The following is a 7,190-nucleotide window of genomic DNA, read 5'->3' as shown; positions in this document are numbered from 1 at the left end:
AAAGAAAAGAAACAGATTTGGGGAAACTGAGCCCCAGCTCTGAATTTGCTACGCAAAGAACTTCTCTAAGAAGTTCTCATCTATAAAATGAAGATTAAACCTGCCTCACACATTCATGAGGATTAAATGACCAGCACACAGTGCTAAAGAATAAAAAGCTGTCAAAACAAATAAACACAAAAAAACACTATATTGTTTTTGAGTTTCAGGAGAAAAAATGTCAGAAATTGTCTTATTTAAAAAGAGAATTGAGGAAAGAGAACACTATAATCATAAATGAAGGTTTTTTTTTTTTTTTTTTTTTTACTCTAAGTACAGTTAAGCATTAAGAAAAGTTTAAGAAGCTTATTGTGGACCTATTTTATCAAGTGATACAAACGTTAACTCACCACTTATTTTCATATTAATCATTGTTAAAACAGCTTATGTAATTCATTTAAATAACATTTTACCAGCTTTTGAAACTAAATCATCAGGGTCCATATTTGTAAACACAAAAGTAAATTAGAATTATTTGTTTGAGGAAAATCCTTATTCATCCAAGAAGATAACAAAGAACTAAAAATATAGTTGCTTTGAAATGTTTTAGTAGTTTTACATCTAATTAATAATCAATTTATGGTCCTTTTGGGGGACTGGGGAGAAAGGAGGAAATGCTAAACTTCTGATAGTCTCATGAGCAGTGGGGACAACCCAATAGGCTGCACCCTTGATCTTGGGGCTCATCCCTATGAAACTTATTCCTGCAAAGGTGATGCTAAGCCTGCTTATAATTATACCTAAAAGTCACCCCCAGAGAATCCTTTTCTTGTTCAGATGTGGCCTCTCTAAGTCAACTCAGCAGGTGATCTCACTGCCCTCCCCATTAAGTGGGACATGACTCCCAGGGGTGTAGATCTCCCTGGCAATGTGAGACCTTGCTCCCTGGGATGAGCTGGCACCAGGCATCATGAGAATGAGAAAGTCTTCTTGGCCAAAAGGGGGAAGAGAGAAATGAGACAAAATAAAGTTTCAGTGGCTGAGAGATTTCAAACAGAGTTGAGAGGTTATCCTGGAGGTTATTCTTATGCATTCTATAGATATCCCTTTTTAGTTTATGGTGTATTTGAGTGGCTAGAGGGAAGCACCTGAAACTGTTGAGCTGTATCTCGGTAGCCTTGATTCTTGAAGATGACCATATGACTCTATAACTTGTACAATGTGACCATATGATTGTGAAAACCTTATATCTAATGCCCCTTTTATCCAGGGTATGAAGAGATAAGTAAAAGAAAATAATAATAAGGATCAAAAATAAATTAATAATAGGGGGGATAAAAGGGAAAAAATGGGTAGATTGAAATACTGGTGTTCAATGGGAGGGAGGGGTAATAGGTATGGAATATATGAGTTTTTTCTTTTCTCTTTTAATTTCTTTTTCTGGAGTGATGCAAATGTTCTAAAACTGATCACAATGATGAATACACGACTATATGATGATACTGTGAGCCACTATTGTCTACTATGTTTGGACTGTATGTGTGTGAAGATTTCTCATTAAAAATATATATTTTTAAATAATTTATGACTAAGATGTTACTTCCATTCTTAAAGGAGAAATTCAAATCTGAAATTATAATAATTTTGATGTTATATACTTTTCTTCCACAGTGTGTAATCATTTCTTTATTAACCAGCATTCAGCCAACAATTATGTACACTGTTAATTAGCTATGCTTTTTCTACCTCTCATATTTTCTGCAGAATCACTCTCTCCCAAACTAAAAAGATGTATAGTTTATAAAAATCTTGAAAAATCATTCTTATTGGCAAGTTTATTTTAACAGAGAAAAGGAAAAACTTTTAAGTAACTATTAAAAAGAAAATATATACACACACTAATTGCAGCAGCTGTTCCCAGGATAATTAGCATCAGAGATGACACACAATCAAATAAAAAATTATAGTTTTGCTGGGATTGTCCCCTTTTTACCACTTAAGTGTTTGTGGAAGAAACTGTGAAGTTGCTTCCAGGCATCCACCTGGGCCATGGCATAGCTCTGGGCTCCCCTCCCCAGATGACTAGTCTTTTCACCCAGGTGTGCAGGGAAGCCCAGCACATGGGAAAGTAAGGGGGCTCAATATAGTGTCCCGTCCCTGGGTAACAGATGATCTGGGGCTCTTCCTTAGCATGGGTCTGTAAGTGTTTAGAGGCCTCATTAGCATAGACCTCACCCTTCCAGTTGTTGACCCAAGAAGGAACAAGAAGTTACTCTCAGCCCTTTCCACAGGAATGAAGCTCTTCTTGTCAGGCTCTTCCAAAGGGCTGTTAAGGCTATCCATGATGTTTAGGAGGTCATCTTCAGTTGTCCTGATTTGATTTAGGTTGAGGCTCAGAGGGGGTAGGGTCTTATCTTTGTACTGTAAAGCTACCCCAACATTGATAAGGGAGCCATTGATTGTGGCAGCAGCAGTGATGCCTTTCAGGAATGAGGCCATGGAGAGGCAGATTTCGCCCCCTTTGGAAATTCCAAGCAGCCCAATTCCTGGACCTTTTACCTGAAAAATGGATAGAGAAAAGAGGAGAATGAGTCCATGGACAGTGTGGTATGGTGAGGAGTGTGTTCCCAGCCTTGGCAGTCAGGTGGACTGGAGCCTGAATCTGGGTTCTACCATTTACCAAGTTGTGTAAAATCCTTCATAAATTTATTTATCCTTCCTCCCTACAGTTCTTTTCACAATTTCTTCATCCCCATTTGTGCTGGTTTGAAACCGGTGTGTACTCCAGAAAAGCCATATCCTTTAATCCTTATTCAGTATTGCTGGGTGGATCTTTTTTGTTTCCACAGTGATGTGACCCACCCAATAGTGAGTGGTAACTTTTGATTAAATGGTTTCCATGGAGATGTGTCTCCACCCATTCAAGATGGAGAGAACTATTTTGAAAAAGCTTCAACAGAGCCCACATAGTCAGAGAGACCTTTGGAGATGCAAAAGGAAGGTGCCCTGGGGAAAGCCTTAAGAAATGAGGAGAGAAAGCTAGCAGATTGTGCCAGTTTGAAAATATTATGTACCCCAGAAAAGCCATGTTTTAATCCTGATCCAATCTTGTGAGGGCAGCTGTTCCTTTTAACCTTGATTCAGTACTATTGGTCATAATCTTTTGATTAGATTATCACCATGGCATTGTGACTTTTAATTAGATGGAGGTGTTACTCCACCCATTCCAGGTGGGTCTTGATTAGTTTACTGGAATCCTTTAAAAGAGGAAACATTCTGGAGGGAGCTGAAAGACAGAGACTACAGAAATGATAGAAGCCTCAGAGCTGACAGAAACTTCACAGCAGAGCTGACACAGATGCGGACACGTGAAGAACAGAGACATGGATGCTTGGAGATGCTTGAAGCCCAGCAGACATTGCCATGAAATGTTAAGCAAAACAGAACCTAGAGAGAGCCAAGGGAAACCAAGAGATGAAATCCAGTCCTGGAGAAGTAAAGTAAGGAACCCCATAGGAACCAAGGCTGAAAACAATGGAGCTCAGAAACAAGGGACGAGCAGATACCAGCCATGTGACTACCCAGCTGACAGGTGTTCCTAACCCATCAGCATTTCTTGAGTGAAGGAACCCACTTGTTGGTGCCTTAATTTGGACACTTTTACTTTCTTAGAACCATAAACTTGTAACTTATTAAATTCCCATTTTTTGAAGCCATTCCAGTTCTTGTATATTGCATTTCAGCAGCTTCCAAACTGACACATAGATGTTGCTGTGTGCCTTCCTAGCTGGGAGAGGTGTCCAGAACCCAAGACCCAATCAGACACCATCTACATGACTTCCCAGCAGACAGAGCCATTCTGGACAGCATCAGACTTTCTTGAATGAAAGTAATCACTTCTTGGTGCCTTAATTTGGACATTTTCACAGCTCTAGAACTGTAAACTTGCAACTTAATAAATTCTCTTTTTAAACGCTGTTCCATTTCTAATATATTGCATTCTGGCAGCTTAACAAAGGAAAACACCATTCTTGGTGATGTCAACATCCATGTGGATGATATATCAAGTATTTTGACCTTTCATTTCCTTGACCTCCATATCTTCAATCTTTTTCCCTACCCCACTTAAGCCACCAACTCCTATTGTAATACTCTAAATCCAATCGTCATCAATAACTACACTATCTCTAAAGCCCCAGCTTCATGTGTTCTATCTCTGATCACCATAATAAGTATTTCTAGTTTTTTCTACCTCTTTGAGACTTTGATTACTCTTGTTTCACTATCAATACCTCCATCATGTTCTCATTTATGTCTTCATCCAGCTTAGATGCAATGTCTTATCATTATAATCACTCCCTTGCAAAAACTCTTAACTTCAATATTTCTCTTCTTTGGTATACTTGCCTGAAATAACACTGGTTAAATCTACCTGTCCACTTTCCATCAGAACTGCATTTGTGCAAATGAATATTTCTGGGGAAAAACATTTTTGCTCACAGATTTTACTTTCATTTCATGACCATAAATTTCATTTGAGCACCCACGTTGTCCCATCAATCCTACCACATTTCAATGGTGTGCCTGCTTTCTACTTTTCCAAAAGACAATTTCACACCATCTCCTACCTTCTCCTACCTCATCAATCTCCTTTAACCTCCTCACATTCAGGTCATCATACTTTATTGAAAAAATAGAAGCTTTCTGGTATGAACTCATCCTCATTTTGCCACTCCTAAGCCTACCTACTTCAACAAGAACTCAAACTCCTTGCTTTCCCTCCTGTTCCCTGAGAATCTTTGTTCTTATCAAAATGCACCCTTTTACTTGGGCTCAGGATCCCATTCACTCTGGCATTCTCAAGGACTTTGATCCTGAAATTATTTCCTCTCTTTCCTCTTTCATAATTTTTTTCTCTACTGTGTCATTCCCATCAATGTACTTACATGCCTTTAGTATCTTTTACATTTTAATAACAATCTCTTGACCCCCACATTCACTCTAATTACTGCCTTAGTTCCCTTTCAACAGCAAAATTTGTGGGAAAAGTTGTCTGTAGTTGGTCACTTCCTTGTTTTCCATTATCTACGTAGCCCCCACCAAGGTAGTTTACATTTGTACTGTTACATGAGGATGGCTCTTTTCATGGTTACTGTTGACCCCAATTTTACCAAAAAATGGCATTTGCCTGACCTCACAGCAGCAGTCTTTTTTCCTCTGAGGCTTCTACAAAAGTGCCTTTGAAAAACAAACAAACAAACAAAAAGCAACTTTGACTGATTTTACTCATTTATGTATCTTAAGAGTCTGGAAATCAGATGATTATCATCCCAGTTGTTCAAAAGAGGAAACAGAGATCCCAAGATCGTGGAAGTAGTAATTGCCAAAATCAAAAACTCAAATTTAACTTCTCCATATGAATTGTAAAAACAGCAAGATTTATCTCCTGATCTTCTCATACCCTGTGCCTAGAACCTACAAAACATTTCCTGGAACTAGGGTCTTTGACCACCAAGTTCTCCCTTTAAAACATAATCCTGGAAGTGGAACCAAGACGGCAACTTAGAGAGGTGTGGGATTTAGTTCGTCCTCCAGAGCAGCTGGTAAATAGCCAGGAACAGTACAGAACAACCGCTGGGTCCACGTCAGTGACTGGACACATGGCATACCCCAGCCTGGACAAGCTGGGCCAGCTGTGAGCCCACCCAGAACTGTGAGTTCTCCAAACCGTGGCAGCCAGTGCTCCTCCCCCAAAAGCTGCTTCCCAGAGGAGACAGGAAAGAGACTTTACCAGCAGCATGGGCTGGGCACAACCAAGCTCCAGTTGTGGAATTAATTAACAAATTCTGACCACTAAAAATAGGCCCCCAGCTCAGCTGAACCTTGAGTCAAAGTGGAGGTTGCTGGCTTTTGCCCTGGTGCAGAGGGGGCAGGGCTGACAGAAAAAGAAAAAAGAAAAAACAGGCACTTCCTGGAAGATGGCGGCTTAGTAAGACGCGCGGATCTTAGTTTCTTCTCCAGGACAGCTACTAGGGGAGTAGAAACGATACAGAAAGCGCCCAAAGCCACAACAGAGATAAAAAAGACAGCGTACCCCATCCTGGAACAGCTGGCTGGCTGAGAGAAGCAGCTCGGGTGAGATCGCCGAGGCGCGCGGGCCTTACTGGGCGGGGTGGCAAGCGGCCGGAGTTACTCCCTTCCCCCTTCCCGGGCCGGCTGGGAGAATTGGAGAGGCGGTCCCCTGAAACCAAGGCGGCTAGCGCCCACACCACGCGCAGCCCCCCGGACCAACTGAGAGAATTGGATCGGAAACCCCCAGGCCACGGAGAACGGTGACAGGTGGGGGAGGCCCCTTCCAAACCCGTGACTCCCGGGGAAAGTGCACTCTCTCGGGCGGGCCGCTGCCGCTGGCGCCCTCCCGCCACGCTTGTCGCCCAGGGCCGACTAGGAAATTCGGACGGGCTCTTTCCCGGGCTGTGGCGACCAGCAACCCTCCCTGCGTTCAGACCCCGGGCCGGCTCAAGCCGCTTCGGCTAGCGAACCCCCCGGACGGCGAGAGTTTTCCAAAGTTTAAGGTCCCACAGCACCTTTTACTGGTGGGACCCGCAGACAAACGTGTGCCACGAGCGCCACCTACTGGGCAGGATAAGAAAAACAGAACCCAGAGATTTCACAGGAAAATCTTCCAAACTTTTGGATCCAATACCCAGGGAAATCTGTCTAAATGCGCAGACGCCAACAGAAGATAACGGATCACGCTCAAATAATTGAAAATATGGCCCAGTCAAAGGAACAAACCAACAGTTCAAATGAGATACAGGAGCTGAGACAACTAATGCTAAATATACGAACAGAAATGGAAAACCTCTTCAAAAACGAAATCGATAAATTGAGGGAGGACATGAAGAAGACATGGGCTGAACATAAAGAAGAAATAGAAAAACTGAAAAAGCAAATCACAGAACTTATGGAAGTGAAGGACAAAGTAGAAAAGATAGAAAAAACAATGGATACCTACAATGATAGATTCAAAGAGACAGAAGATAGAATTAGTGATTTGGAGGATGGAACATCTGAATTCCAAAAACAAACAGAAACTATCGGGAAAAGAATGGAAAAATTTGAACAGGGTATCAGGGAACTCAAGGACAATATGAACCGCACAAATATACGCGTTGTGGGTGTCCCAGAAGGAGAAGAGAAGGGAAAAG

General features: G+C 41.6%; 1 pseudogene; it reads right to left on the bottom strand.

Moving 5' to 3' along the window:
- Positions 1-1,773: 1,773 nt before the first annotated feature.
- LOC143651395 (acyl-coenzyme A thioesterase 1-like) lies at positions 1,774-4,704 on the bottom strand (annotated as a pseudogene).
- Between the last annotated feature and the right edge of the window lie 2,486 nt (positions 4,705-7,190).

This window comes from Tamandua tetradactyla, chromosome 12, assembly GCF_023851605.1.
Source record: "Tamandua tetradactyla isolate mTamTet1 chromosome 12, mTamTet1.pri, whole genome shotgun sequence".
NCBI classification, from domain to species: Eukaryota; Metazoa; Chordata; class Mammalia; order Pilosa; family Myrmecophagidae; genus Tamandua; species Tamandua tetradactyla.
The sequence above is the reverse complement of the archived record's forward strand: the minus strand, read 5'-3'. Positions and strand labels throughout refer to the sequence as shown.